Source organism: Anabrus simplex, chromosome 1 (assembly GCF_040414725.1).
Source record: "Anabrus simplex isolate iqAnaSimp1 chromosome 1, ASM4041472v1, whole genome shotgun sequence".
Lineage (NCBI taxonomy): Eukaryota > Metazoa > Arthropoda > Insecta > Orthoptera > Tettigoniidae > Anabrus > Anabrus simplex.
In genome coordinates this window covers 296000616-296017465 of record NC_090265.1, presented here as the reverse complement: position 1 = coordinate 296017465, position 16850 = coordinate 296000616, and the positions used below count along the sequence as shown (strand labels likewise).

Sequence of the window (16850 nt, the reverse complement as noted above, 5' to 3'; positions counted from 1 at the left end):
TCCTCGAATTTACACATTTACTCTCTTTACTCTCTATCTGTCTTACTGTCCGACTCGTTGGCTGAACGGTCAGCGTACTGGCCTTCGGTTCAGAGGGCCCCGGGTTCGATTACGGGCCGGGTCGGGGATTTTAACCTTAATTGGTTAATTCCATTGGCACGGGGGCTGGGTGTATGTGTTGTCTTCATCATCATTTCATCCTCATCACGACGCGCAGGTCGCTTACGTGCGTCAAATAGAAAGACCTGCACCTGGCGAACCGAACCCGTCCTGGAATATCCCGGCGCTAAAGGCCATACGACATTTCACATTTCATCTGTCTTACACACACACACACACACACACACACACACACACACACACACACACACTTTGTCCCACTGAATGTAAACGTGTCACTCACCCTAAAATGTTTCATTCCTTCTTATATAGCTATTAAAAGTTAAAATTACTGCAATGAAAGATTCGTAACTAAATTAACTGAATTTGGACATTTACCGTTCATTTTTCTGCCTCTTCGGTTTCCTTTAACGTAATAAATAGTAGGCTATGTATTTTAATCACAGCGTACGTTGTAAAGCTTGGGAACTCATCAAATACTCGTTGCATCAATCAGCGATTGCACACTAGACATGAATGGTGACGTCAAGTCTTTTGAAAAGCATAGTGATGAGCAGTAACACCAAAACTTATTGCTCCATCCGTAACTATAACATGCAGGAGGTATAATAACATTCGTTTAGAATCATAAAACACTTCGCTACAACTAAAATATTTCATAATTTGCAATCTAATCCACCTGTTTTAATTATTTTTAAGGGGATAGTTTAAGTACAAACGTGGATATCAAATTTCAACCAACTTTAAATGTCCCCTCAACATTATTGAAACTAATCAATATGTGTGGTATTCATCTCACAGGTGGTTAACAGTATATGATTGGGAGGCTAAGGACAGGAAGGAACTCAACATATTTTCCAGTGTTTTCAAGTTATGTCCCTTACGGATTAAGGTTATCCGAACGGATTCCCGCATTGTCTTTCAGCGTTGATCCGAATTGATTCCCGCCTCGCCGTGAGCACACTACTAACTGCTGCGAAGCCTTCCACTCGAAATTTAACACTCAGTTTTACTTCTCAACATATGATGGGAACTTTGAGGAAAATTGAGAAAAACACTGAAGAATATACGTGAGAATTCCATAAAGCAAGAATTGGAGAACCTGACAAATTACACTATTAGATGCCATGAGCTTTTATAAAAATGTTACAAGTTTCTGTTACCTAACAGGTGGAATATTTATCTTTATTTCACCTGATGGTTGCAAGTTTATACTTTAATACTCACAATAACTAGATATCCACGCAATGTAACCATATCCACACCACGTACACAGTTCTAAGTCTGCGGAAAACCGGAAGGAAGATATAGTGACTCTACACCAGGATATCAATTTGCATCGTCCTTCCTTAAAACCCGGGAATCAATTCGGACATACCCTACTTTGTAATCTAGGAATTAATTCAAACATTATGAAATCAGTTCGGATGCAACAATATTTCCTGCATGTGAACTCTTTCTCGAAGTTTCGGACAAGCACTTTGATATATCATCGAATTCTAAGACAATAAACATCTCCTCCAGGATAAAATTTCTGAGTACAGGAAATTATTTCTTGCTTCTTAATTTTAGTGGGTAGAAGTATTGCTTCAATTTTGTCCCAAGTTCTAGTTGGAATACAATCTTCTTTATGAAAGTATAATCTTCTTTCCTGTTCTTATCTTTTATTTTATTTTCTGCTATTTGTTTTACCCCGCACCGACACAGTCAGGTCTTACGACGATGATGAGACAGAACAGGTTTAGGAATGGCAATTAAGCTACAGTGTCACTAATTAAGTTACAGCTCCAGCATTTGCCTGGTGTGAAAAGTGGAAACCACGGAAATCATATCCCGAATGCAAGAGTACAGTTAAGTGATCCAAATCATGCAGTCAACTCACTCGGTATTCATAATCTTCTAGACTGATTTATTAAATACATCATCCATCTGTTTTAGAATATAATCCAAAATGTTCGTTTCTTTATAAAATTAATATTACTGCCACTGTCTCTTTCAACAGAACTAAATCACAAGATTATAGTGATTCAGTTAATAAAAATACCTGCAATTTTAAACTTTAAGAATTAAATTTCCCGTAGGGTATATGTACATCATATGAAATATATGAGATAATCAAGTATTATTACTGACACTCAAGAAAAAGCCAGTTACCTCATTGTATAAATTGCATCATGACTCTTTAGATGGATATTTTTACTTTGTGTTGTGTAACTCAGAATATTTACCCCTTTACGATCACTATTCGATGTTCAATAACATCATAAAATTATGGAGGTTTAAAAATATTTTAGACGTATAGTCATTGGCATACATTGGCCCCTTTCAAGAAAACCTCTTAGAAAAGGTAATCTCTGTCAAATCGCTCTATTTTTTCGAGGAAATTTTCTACGAATTTATCCAGGTGCCATCGCCTTCCACGTACTATAAATGAAATTTCGGTTTTAAAGTATCTTATAATATTAAATATGAATCAAAATTAATAATAGTGCATTTTCTCGTAAACTTCGATGTTTCGAATTTATTATGAATATTAATTACATTCCTAAGCTTTAAAGTGGCTTATTAAAATATCTCTAAATATACTGAGGAATGAAATTAAATATAATTTTGCGCTAATAAAATGAAAGGAGTAGAATATTGAGTTCACAAAATGTAAAATACTGGTATTTCAGATTTATAACAAGACTCATGAAATATTATTTCACAAATATTTTGAAAAAGGTGTGACTAATATCGTATTTTAACCATTGTAAAATAATTCTCTCCAATCCTAATATAAGTACATCGGAAACATAGCTTATCCATTCAATGAATCTTCTACTTGAGTACCGTACATCCTTCAAAATATGTTACATATAACGATATGTTCAACCCCGAAAAACATAACCGAGCATAGATGTTTCCAGTCGTACGTGCAACGGAAATGGTGGTATTAAATTCAATTACAGAGTCGTTGCTGGACTTTTTCATATAAGTGTACGGGACACATTAATCATCAGGTCCATTTACTTACTGAATTTGATGTGTAATCCTAATCCTTTTCTGGTATATTTGTAACTGATTAGGAATATCATTAACACGAGAGTAACCATGACAACTATTATCGCGAAGTTTGTCCCGAGATGAAATGGGAAACCATGTTAAACTTCAGTATTACTTCTAAAATTTCCAATTTACATACTTTATTCGTGTGGTGGAACAAGACGCTATATAATTACGCCCATTATTTGTTGCGCTCGCAGTTTAATGACTAAAGATGAACTTCAGTCAACCCACGCCTTCAAACTGTAGATATAACCAACTGGTGACAGCGTGATATTTCTTTTAAAAACCGTGAAAAATTGAAAATTACCTTTAGATGAGTCTAATTTTAAATCAGTAAGGTGATAAGAAATATCAATAAAAAATCATAAATTCAACTGAAAACCTTATATCTGAGTTAATAGCATCGTTTCAGTTGATTAACATTCTCCTACTGATTCAACTAGCCTTCAAGTGACGTAAAACATACACAAAATGTCTTGCGTGACAGGTATATTGGTGTCGGCAGTCGGATGACTATTTGGATACACATTTCCACAAACCTTTGCCCAGTAAAAATCACGTCGTCCACTGGCAAATGACAGACGTTATACCCAAAGCAATCCACACAACATATTTTGACATTCATGAAGGTTCACAGTTCTTTTTCTCTCCTTTTCCTATCAGTAAATTATGTAGTCATTGGTGCCTCAAGAAATGTTCCACAAAGTTGCAGTGTATACGTATGTCTCTCTCTTCAGAAACCCCTCAAACGACCCAGTCGTTTGAAAACCTCCACATTCTCTGTCCAATCTACTCACTTAATACTCAACACTTTCCATAACATTAAATGTTATGCAAATTTTAAATGTTACGATAATTTTAAATGCTCCTATTCCCTTCCTTTCTACTGCACTAACAATTCCTGTCCTTCTCCGTGCAACAATCGAAAAGGAGGACTTTCTTAATTATTCTAATATTCAAAATACTCACTTCTCATGTGAGTTTTTCAGTGCGCCTGGAAGTCTTTGGTGCAGCCAACTACGACTCCCTTCCACATATTCAGAAACTGGCCTCTATGGGATAGACATCAAGGCTTCAATTGCTACCGTTTGAGTTTTATGTTTTAATGACTTGACTTATTTCCTTAAACTCTTAGGAAAGGAGCATAGAACCGAAACTAGGTCACCATCTTCTTCTATGCTGAGCTCCAATCATAATCCATCTGTAGACTCTCCTCTTCTACCGATCTCCTCCACGTCCTCTTAGGTTTTCCTCCTCCCATCTGTCCCTGAGAATTCCTCTGTAGGGCTATTTTGGTGTTTAAGTTTTAATACTTAAAAATGCACTATTCTTTTCACTTACGCGTGCTCCGCCGCACAGAAAAATAGCGTATGACTAAGTACTTCTATTATTTTGCAGAACGGCAAGAAATTCATTTCCAAGGAAGCGCAGTATAATATTTCCACCGTTAAAATGAATAACAAATGAAATCTTCGAAAACACAGCCTATACACCTGCCAATGGTAAAATGCTATGTGGTCAGCTTGTCAACGTTCTCATACGTGTTACTTGGCTTTTATGGTCGATTTATCAACTCCTCATAACAGATAGGTACGGATTTTATTTTATGAGGTTGAATGAACTTCGTTCGAATCTCAAATCACAAGTACACTCTGTAGATGAACAGAGGGTAAAACCGGGAGCCTCCGCGTAAGAGTTCTATTGAACTGGACCAGTACTGTCAGCATTATCTTATAATTTACGTGTTTAATACAAAACTTGCCTCTACAAGAATCATTTATAATGTGAAAAAAATTAAATAAATTTCTATACCTCACTAATGTCTAAATTCTTGCGTACCTTAATGTAATGCGTTCGTTGCTCCTTTTTTCAAATTCATCACTATATCTCCGTGTGCTTTTTTTCTGAAGTTAGTGCTCTGTTGCATTCATACTTGCGACTGCATATTCTTCTCCCATCTGTCTAAGATCCCATAGCTGTGGTTATGAGGTGTGCAAGCGACCTCTTTCCTGACATATCTCATACATCTATACATAGAAAAGAATAGCTAAGAGTGAATTCTACAATGAACAAACGCAAATGAGAATAACTTATCAGGAAAAAATAAACATGATTATATCATTCTATTTTTATATTTTTTATAGTTCAAAACTTACCTTGAAATCAATATTGATTAATTCAGTATCATGGTAATTTAGTAACTATGTCATAATCGTCCTTAAGGACACTATATTCTCTGACCTTGCATGTTGTGTGATGCAAGACTGTCTCGCCAATTGCTGTATAACCATATATTTTTCAATAATATACATGGATTCATATTCTGCAATAATTACATATATCCTGTTACATGAATAAATTTCTGCTGGCATTGATCGTAGTTTCTCATTGCAATTCAATTAACCAGTGCAGTTATTTTCGTACCATAAATATATATGTATAATTTGTAACTATTCCCTCTTATAAACAAAGTACGATATGTTGATATGACTATCAGTTACTATTTTTATAGATACAGATTATAATTTGTAAAACTGCTTTCTTGCTATCGTAACATAGTTGTTTTCGCTTCTACAGTAAACCAATATTATTTCCATCATTTATTATTATAAATTTTATTTTAATATAAATACTTGTACATCCCTTTGTTGTTTAATTAGAAAATAGAACATAATTCCATTTCTAGTCTAATGATTCTAGTGACTTGAAACCGTGACAATATTTTTAAAAGATGAGAAATGTGTTTGATAAACTTATTTTCTAAGTTTGCTAGCAATTTTAAATGTTTTAAAGTTCCTTTATTTTGAAAGTAATTCGATATATTTTAATAATCTTTGTTTGTACAGAGTAAATCCCCTCTTGTCGTAAATAAAAGTATCCGATAAAGAAAAAACCGACATCCAGGGCGTGTGTTTTGTTGTTAATGATGGAATGTAATGAACACTTCATTGTGTACAGATAATAAAGAATATTTTATCCTCATCAGTTTTGTGTCCATCTAAATTAATCAGGTAGATAGAATAGAGGATACCCATATTCATTAAGCCTTTATAGTATAGACTGATATGCCATGAGTGTATCAAATAACAGCTATGTCATAAAAGCAACTTCATCATCATTGTTGACACTGATGAAATATGGAACGAGGCTGATTATCCGAATATGATCTGATTCAAATTATCAATACACTATATGCTGAATGTTCACCACTCTTCAAATAAACAGAAATTGCAATTCCCCACTGTAATAAAAAATACTGCATGTGGAGTTTATTAGTCCAGGTACCGGTACTTTGCGATTTAATTCCCCTAAAATTATTGCCACTAAGTTTCGCACCTACCATCTACATTGTAAATTAACAGAAATAATCAAATTGACCTTCTCATTCCAGAATAATAGTACTAATTTCAGTATCCTTTGATATTCAAGTCAATTAATCTAAACAAAGAGACTAAACTTAAATATAAAAATCTTATCAAAATCACAAACGATCAGAAGCTAAAAGAACTCCATCAAAAATGTTGTCTTAAAAGTAGATATAGTCATTGTTGCGTGTTTTTCAAATGGTTGGTAGTGTGGAGTATTGCGTGGAAATGAACAGAAATTAGTCGTCTTAGGGCCAGAGGAATAAGCGAGACATACATACATACATACATACATACATACATACATACATACATACATACATTATCATTATAGACTGTTATGCCTTTCAGCGTTCAGTCTGCAAGCCTCTGTAAATTTACTAAACGTCGCCACAATCTTCGATTTGCAACTAGTGTTGTGGCCTCATTTAGTTCTATACGTCTTATCTTTAAATCGTAAGAAACCGAATCTAACCATCGTCGTCTTGGTCTAACTCTACTTCTCTTACCCTCCATAACATAGTCCATTATTCTCCTAGGTAACCTATCCTCCCCCATTCGCCTCACATGACCCCACCACCGAAGCCGGTTTATGCGTACAGCTTCATCCATCTAGTCCATGCCTAAATTAGCCGTTATATCCTCATTCCGAGCACCCTCCTGCCATTGTTCCCACCTGTTTGTACCAGCAATCATTCTTGCTCCTTTCATGTCTGTTACTTCTAACTTAGAACAAGATATCCTGAGTCCACGAAGCTTTCGCTCCCATAAAGCAAAGTTGGTCTGAAAACAGACCGATGTAAAGATAGTTTCGTCTGGGAGCTGACTTCCTTCTTACACAATACTGCTGATCGCAACTGCGAGCTCACTGCATTAGCTTTACGACACCTCGATTCAATCTCATTTACTATATTACCATCCTGGGACAACACACAACCTAAATACGAGGTACTTGAAATTATCGACCTGTTCTAGCTTTGTATCACCAATCAGACATTCAATTCTGTTGAATTTCTTACCTACTGACATCAATTTAGTCTTCGAGAAGCTAAGTTTCATACCATACTCATTGCACTTATTTTCAAGTTCCAAGATATTAGACTGCAGGCTTTCGGCACAATCTGCCATTAAGACCAAGTCGTCAGCATAGGCCAGACTGCTTACTACATTTCCACCTAACTGAATCCCTCCCTGCCATTTTATACCTTTCAGCAGATGAACCATGTAAACTATGAAAAAGCAAAGGTGAAAGATTGCAGCCTTGTCTAACTCCTGTAAGTACCCTGAATCAAGAACTCATTCTACCATCAATTCTCACTGAAGCCCAATTGTCAACATAAATACCTTTGATTCATTTTAATAAGTGAAAAACCTACAATCTGTTTTCCAGTCATTGACCGGGTCAGGTATGGAATGAATGAAGCAGATATAGGCTATTAGTACGATGGGGTCGCCACTCCCAAAGTGATTTATTAATGACTGATAGATGCTATGAAATGAGAATGGAGAGTGTTGCTGGAATGAAAGATGACAGGGAAAACCGGAGTACTTGGAGAAAAACCTGTCCCGCCTCCGCTTTGTCCAGCACAAATCTCACATGGAACGACCGGGATTTGAACCACGGTATCCAGCGATGAGAGGCCAACACGCTGCCGTCTGAGCCACGGAGGCTAATCTACCTTTAATTCCATAGAGTCCCAGTGTAGCAAACATATTTCCCCTCGGTATCCTGTCATATGACTTCTCTAGATCTAAGAAAGCGAGATTATGTTAAAATTCCCAACCCGGCTGGGAATCGAAGTCAGGGACCTTCAAACCGAAGGCTGCTACACTCGATATTTAACCAAGGAATCGGACTCATCATCATCATCACCCCCACTACTACAGAAGCGGACAAATAAGTTAGGAAATAAAATATCTCATATGATTTTGTATCGCTCTATTTCATTCCAATTTCCCACCACGTATGCCATCACTTCTCGCAGCCATTTGATTGCGTGTTTTATCAGTGACGCTGATCCAACAACAATTTTAAGATGGTAAGACTTGTGGATTTTTTTTAGACACTGAAGTCCTTAGTGTGATTCGATTTCTGCGCTTAAACGGTACATGGGCATCTAAATGAGTATAAAATTACCTGAGTTACTGTAATTATACATCTTATTTCTGCACGATAGCATCACACTGCATTCAGCCAAGCATAGCCTACACTCGAATTCGGAGGTACTGGATTATCCTCTCCGGACCTGTCGCCGATTAATATCCATTTACTCGGGTTTTTGAAGGAGCCTCTAGATGGAAGAGGCTTAAGATCCGATGGTGAAATTCAGAGAGCCGTTATGTTCATATATACTAGTAGGCTACTGTAATTATTTTAATTAATAATAATTTTGGAACGTTCTTTGTATTTTTATTTTCAAATAGGATGAGTAGGACTGTTACCTATTGTTACGTTCTTTGGCTCAGTTGAACTGTGTTATTGTTTTATGTACCTCATGTACAGGATGTCGAGGTTTCGAATATATTACAGTATTCTTTAACAAGCTGACTGATATTCCCCTACTCCATCCGATGGAACTGGTGTCCTCAAGCAGCTCAGCTGGAGAGGCTCACTATTACTGTTTGAAAGCGGCCAAGCTGAGGGCTTATACGATAGAAGCTCTGACTTTCTGAGCCCAAATTAGCGGGTTTGATTCCGATTCAGTCCAGTGGCATTTAAAGATGCTCAAATAAGCCAGTGTTGTGTCGATAGATGTATCAGAACGTAGGAAAACCCTGTGGGACATTCCAGCACCTCCACGTATCTGTAAACCGTAAAATCGTTCAGTGACATACCATTGATTATTATATTTTAAGGGAAAGTACTACCAGATAACTAACCCCTTAAAAAATACTTTGCCTCCAGTTGCTCGTTGAATTGAGAGAGAGGAATATTTCATTTTATCCTTTTTCTTCTTCTTGCGTTCCGGCCTTCTAAGGACCACGTTACAATTTCAATTCTTCCTCCTTAGTTGTTCTTTCCTTTTCTTCCAGTATTCTTTCATTGTTTTCATTTCATCCTTTATATTCCATTCTATTCCATTCTCATACTTACTCGTTTAATCATTGTCACGGTGGTGCAGATATATACCACTGGTGCATAAAACCGTAGACGGGTGGACGCATATAGAAACTGATTATCCTATATAATATTTATTATATAGAGAGACGCACACTGAACGCTGAAAGGCATAACGGTCTATAATGATGATGTATGTATGTATGCATGTATGTATGATGATGATGATGCTTGTTTAAAGGAGCTTAACATTTAAGGTCATCGGCCCTTTATTTTTGTTTGTGTGTGTGTGTATGTATGTATGTATGTATGTATGTATGTATGTATGTATGTATGTATTGCACTCGCCCCCTAACCATAGAGGCCCCGGTGAAAAATCTATGGGATCGTTAATTGGGTATAAATCAAGTGGTCAGCAAAAATATAAAAGTAACTTAGCGGCATAAAGGGTAGGAGAATACGGGCATCATATAACTACGATCGAATGAGAACAATGTTTAAAAATGTTTTAAAATCAAAGGGTTTATTATAATCCTGATGTTGATGAAAAATGACGCAAATATACAGTAAGTGGTGAATACATAATCGAATTTCACAAAATTAAACTTTGGATACGTTCAACATTGTTCAAGCTTTGGAAGTAAGACCGAGTATAACCATCCAAGAAGAATCTATTTCAAGATTTCGCGTCTGTGGAATATTAAGTATTAATCACTGAAGTTACTCCCAATTTTACTGGGCAAACAAAACCATGGTACTCAAATATAAACAAATCTGACTGACAACTAATCTAACATTAATAAATTTCCCACTGAAGTAACCTTAAGTAATATAACATAAACAAACACAAACGTCAGAAACCTTGGGTTCAAATCGAACCCCACCCATATATACACGAACCCGTCGCACCATTGATTGACACCAATGGTGACCCTGAATGACATCACAATACAATGAAACACAAACACTCAAGGGAAAATAAATGATGTACACAACACAGATGAACGCTAACCACTAGTCCCAACATTTGTGGGTCTGCCAGTTGCACACCCAGAGCCAAATCCAGGAACATCGACGTTTGAAGGGGTCCTGAAATCCCTATTAATAATTTTGATGCACGAAAACAAATAAGAAAAAGGAACTGGGTTATTGATTTCTGACATTTATTTAAGTCGGGGTGAAGAAATTAATAAATTAGGACTCCACGCATGAACAATACTAGAAACCTTTTACATGTTACAATACGAACCACGATTTCACGGTGTGGGGCCGCAAACACACGCAAAGAAATACACAAAGCACACTCTTAAGAGACAAGCCTTCGTTCACTCACCCTCTCGGTCGTAGACGTGGCAAACAGGTCATAACTTACGCTGTCTAGGGAAGACCAATTCGTCCCTTTAAATATCACTTTCGGTCATTAATTCGCTTCATATACTAACACTCTCATTTCAGCGACGTGATTCATCATTTATCTCTTTTCTCTCACACATATGTCCACCCACAATCTGACTTCGAAAATTCACACCGTGAGTCCTGACTTCAATTCCATTCTACATCGCCTGACGCATTTTTCAGTAGATTATTATCTTTTCTCCACACATCCTTTCACAAATCTGGACCAATAATAACCCAGCAGACACATAAATCTAAATAACAAAAAACCGGCTTCTATTATTATTATTATTATTATTATTATTATTATTATTATTAATCTTTCAAAAATGGGCATAATCTCTACCTGGTGGGCCTACCTGACTTACATGGTCACTAATTCCTTACTTTACATTTGCCTCATGACGATAGAAACTCGCACTTTAATTACGAACGAACACAATTGTAACTCAACACAACTCTAAGTGTAATTAGGGTCCTGCTGTTATCGAAAATACACGTTATAGTATTTCACAATTAAAAAATGGGACCTAGCTATATATTTCATTGGAGGTCACCGATTTGGCTCTCTGGGTGACTCACTGCAACATTTCTTCTTTCACACAGTATAATCTACACTAATATTACTTGGCATTTATGATAGGTCAGCCGGTTGAGTACCAGCCCACTCAGTACCACAACCAATCCCAAGAACTAATGATACCATTATATCCAAATAAACTACACATAAATGTAACCCCAAAGGATGCTAGCAGCATTCCCCAAATAAAATGGAAAAGAAAAACCTTCCTACAAACAAATTTTCCCATATCTACAAATTAAGTCACTCAGACTTGTTACTAAAATAAACTCTGTTCCATGTCTTTGCACATTTACAATTTATCAAACTAAGAATCCCTATCAATTACTAGCTACAGCATTATAAAAAGGATTCTCCGTACCCCTCACGTTATGTATAAAAGAATGGTATTACTCAGCATTACTGTCCCTCGATGACACTTCTCTTTTAATGGTTTTAATGTTGACTCATGTCCAGGTTGATAGCTGTAGATTCCATCTGCTGGCTTCGACTGCTACTGCAAAACTCCGTAGTCCTAGGCACTGGAAATCTTCAGTATCTATAGCACAGGTACACACAGGGTTAATACCCGTTCCGTTCGTCTGCATCACCGCGCACTAATCGACCCGAGCTTTGATTCAATCTCCCTGAATCAAATATATTAATACAGGGTATTTTAATCTATCATACAGCTAATTGATAGCACTACTCAGAATAAACCCATGTATCACTGCTCATTTTAGTTATGCTTATACTATCACTCGTCTCCCTTCTTTGTCTCGGGCGACGGAGGCAATAGTAATAATAATAATAATAATAATAATAATCCTATGAGCTCAACTTGTTGTTCAAAAATCGTCAAAATAATTCCACCGCGCACTTAATTATATGACCTTTTTTATTTCTACACCACTTGAATTCAGTCGTTTCGACTATTCTCTGCATTAAAACTTCGCGGGAAACGATACCGACACACACCTGTCCCTGGCGAGATAATAACACAGACTGTCCCGAAGTGACGATTCTCAAGCCATATATATTAGCTGAAAAGTTTCCTCCTCTCAAATTTCCTATACACCCTATTCTATGTGTATTTGAGGTGTAATATTTCGATAATCAGATGACAAGTGGTCTGACAATATGCTTAAGACTCGCCCGGGCGACATCTGATCGCAGAATCCCCTGTAATGAATAAATAACTGTCTTCAATATTCGGCTCGCTCACGGGGTTCCCCCTGTCGAGTGGGCGTCAAGACATTTAACACATGGCCTCTGTAACCTTCCATCTTTTAACAGAAGATTATCACCATAAAGGACGTCACACACTCTAAATAAATTCACAAATCACGAACAGCTCTTTTGAATCGTTGTGCAGTGCCGTATTATTAAAATCGTGAATTGCTTTAATGTAGGAAACGAAGTTGGTCATGCTGTTTTAAAGATGGTTCCCAGATTATGATGCTAAAAAATGTACCTCTCCCACTCACAAACAAGTTGTGCTGTAGATAACTTTTCCCTCCTTTCCATCCCTACCTTTGCTTGGGAGAAATACATTCCAGCCACGCCCATGGCGTTCCAAGCTTCGAGATCCCGCGTGCTCGCTCCCAGACAAAGAAATGCATGTCCACTTGATCACTAGTCCTTGGTTCATGTCCTTGTCGGGTACAGTATGTATCTATGTTTATATATTCTTTAACGGCTTTAAAATTATGAGAGCACGTCAAAAGAACATAGCTATTTGTTTTATGTCGCACCGACACAGATAGGTCTTATGGTGACGACGGGACAGGAAAGGCCTAGGAATGGGAAGGAAGCGGCCGTGGTCATAATTAAGGTACAGCCCCACAGCATTTGCCTGGTGCGAAAATGAGAAATCACGAAAATCATCTTCAGGACTGCCGACAGTGGGATTTGAACCCGCTATCTCCCGGATGCTAGCTCACAGCTTCGCACTCCTAACCGCACGGCCAACTCGCCCGGTGGAGAATATAGCAAAATATGGTAATTTAAAAGGTGGTTATTGATACCGGATTATGTTTCACAAACAGGAGAGACTCATGTTATTGTCCCAAGTTCCATAGAAATTCCTTGATTAGTACGAGATTTGTTTATTCTCTGGTATAAGGCCCGTTAAAAAAAACCGAACTTTAAATATACCGTGCAAATGCCAACTCTTAGCGGTTTCCATTAAATGGTGCGGTGTAGTGTAGTGGCTGTAAGTGTGTACAGTATGTGTTGTGAATGTCGAGTTGTCTGAATATTACGAAGAACGTATCAACACTCGCCAGAAGAAAACGTTTCCAGAGACACGCAGTGATGATGGAATAATGTGCCGAGACCAAAGAAAGCGCGACATGTCAGATCAAACGTGAAAGTATTGTTGACGGTCTCCTTTTGACATCAGTGGTATTGTGCACCATGAATTCCACCTGAGGGTCAAACGGTGTACCACGGGTATTATCTCAAAGTCTTGAGATGTTCGAGAAAAGAAATGTCAGGAGAAAATACCACACTCAATGAGTTACTGAAAGAGTAATTTACGCAGGTTGAACCATGAGAATATGAAGTAGATTACACTTGTTGAAGCTGGATGGATAAAAATTTAAAATGAGAGTTCACGAACAAGTTCCTAGCGTCCATCGCCCAAGCTTCATATCAGTGCGAGAACACACTTCGAATGGCTATCCGAAATTGGTGTTTTGTTTATAGAAAGGTCCGCCTCTATGGTGTAGTGGTTAGTGTGATTAGCTGCCACCCTCGGAGGCCCGGGTTCGATTCCCAGCTCTGCCACGACATTTGAAAAGTGGTACGAGGGCTGGAACGGGGTCCATTCAGCCTCGGGAGGTCAACTGAGTAGAGGGAGTTCGATCCCCTCCTCAGCCATCCTCGAAGTGGTTTTCCGTGTTTTCCCACTTCTCCTCCAGGCAAATGCCGGGATGATACCTAACTTAAGGCCACGGCCGCTTCCTTCCCTCTTCCGTGTCTATCCTTTCCAAACTTCCCATCCCCCACCAAGGCCCCTGTTCAACATGTTCCCAGTTGTATACCCCGACTAAAGTCTCTCGCTCCAGGACACTGCCCTTGACGAGGTAGAGGTGGGACCCGTCGCTGAGTCCGAGGGAAAAGCCGACCTGGATGGTAAACGGATTAAGAAAGAAAGAAAGAGTTTATAAAAAGAACAAAATGGCAGAATTGTCCGTATCTCGTGTCCTAGCACATCTATCAAAGTATAAGAAGCAAAAACTCTCATTCCATATCATTAGCGTGCAACTTGTTCCATTATAATAAAGTTGACAGACTATATAAACATACATTTATGGAGTTAAAGGATAATTATGTAACAATTATCTAAATAAACTCTCCATGTCCGCAGCTAAATGGTTAGCATGCCGGCCTTTGGTACAAGTGGTCCCGTATTCGATTCCGAGTCCGGTCGAGGATTTTAACTTTCATTAGTTAATTCCTATGGCTCAGGGATTGTGTGTTTGTGACGTTTTCACCATTAGAGTTCATCTTAAATAGGGCCCCATCCTCACAGAGGCGCAGGTCGCCTATACGGCGTCTAATCAAAAGACCTGTACCAGGCCTCCTTGTAGGCTACACACCATTATTATTATTATTATTATTATTATTATTATTATTATTATTATTATTATTATTATTATTATTATTATTATTATTTATCTAAATAAAATAATAATCAATTATAAAACTAAAATCCTCTTCAATAAGACAGGCAAGCAAGGGGTTCGTATTCATTCGAGTATTGATCGGGTATGCCGAGAGTTACTTAGTGTACCTGTTACAAGGCCCACTAATCACTGTGGAGCAACACCAATCTTGTGTGTAACGCTAATTTAGTGTTCTACACAGACCATGCTGATTAGTCTGCGTTATTTATATCAGTGTTGCTGCTTGTGAAACTGTACAGATATGAACTGCATGTAGTGCAAACATCTTTTACCAATACAACAAATACAGATGTGTATTATTACTAACTAGTATGTGCCTGCGGCTTCGCCGGCATTTATTAATACAACGGCGTTAGATGTTTCTAAACCGTTTAAAAGCAAAAGAAAAAATATATTTATTAACATGCATCGTTTTGGCATGAATTGCATGAAATACGCCTACATTACTTTATTTGTAATTATATTGTTACATTTATTACTTAAGATACCGGGTTGGTTGGTGGTACAAATGTTATTAAAACAATATAAAAATGATAGTATATATAAAACAAACTGATTTTCTATTATAGATCTTCCAAGTTAATTATATTAATTGTCCTTCCATTTAAAGCTATGATGTTTGCCTCTCGACTCGAACGACCCACGTACTATTTACCATGGGAGAAGCACCGTTTCTGAAGGTCCGAGCCCTACAACTCTAAGCGGTTGCCCTTGTGCTTTTTTGATGCACATAGTGAAACTCAATCAAACAGGGAATTGCAGACGTATAAATTGAAATATATATCCCCTCCCCTATTTCCCGGTCAAGCTCAGCCAGCAGACGATAGGTCCCAAGGTTCGTTTGCAAGCTGTCCTAAAGTTTTAGGCATTTAAAGGACAATGGTTGACGAGAATGCGATAAAAAGAACAATTTAAATATAGGCTTGACATTTATTATAACTATGAACAAATAATAATGAAATTAACAAATAAAATGATTCTTACTGAAGTTATTCTTGACCCTCACGAAGTTAGGATCGTGGAGTAAATTTACAAAATTAATTCTTATATCTTGAACATCGTTGACATATTGGGTTATTCTGAAAGGATAAAAGAAAATAAAAATTAACCTTCCATCGGCTATAAAGCAAAGCAAAGTTACCTCCGTACAGGCCATGAAGACCCTTGGACGAGTGGAAGGTAAAGGCTTCCACCATTGTTAACCTCGGCACATGACGAGGTAGAGTGGTTAGCACTACGCCCAGCCACCTTTGCCCCCAGGAATTAACCTGGTACTCATTTTTGCTGTAGGATGAGTGAACCTCAGGGCCATATGCACCTCCGGAAGTGGAAATCTCGTTTCTTAAATTTTACGACTCCCTCAGGGGATTAGAACCCACGTCCTTCCTGGCGAACCAAGCACGCCTTTACCGCCTCTGCCAGGCAGCCCCTTACCATTCGCTATGCAAAATTAAATTTAGATGAACTCCATCCCAAACCATCCTGAATCTCAATGATATTTTAAAGCTTGATTTCGCTTATATCTCTTTAAACAAAACAAAAACACTAGACGTCCACTTAAACTGAGTGGTGGATAACCATGGTATCCCTTTTGAACTTGACCTGTATAATAT

General features: G+C 37.7%; 1 protein-coding gene across 1 annotated transcript in view; it reads left to right on the top strand.

Annotated features, from left to right (window-relative positions):
- Positions 1–16850, top strand: part of LOC136864453 (uncharacterized) — a 389628-nt gene that overhangs the window by 335348 nt on the left and 37430 nt on the right. The gene's annotated exons all lie outside the window — the stretch shown is intronic.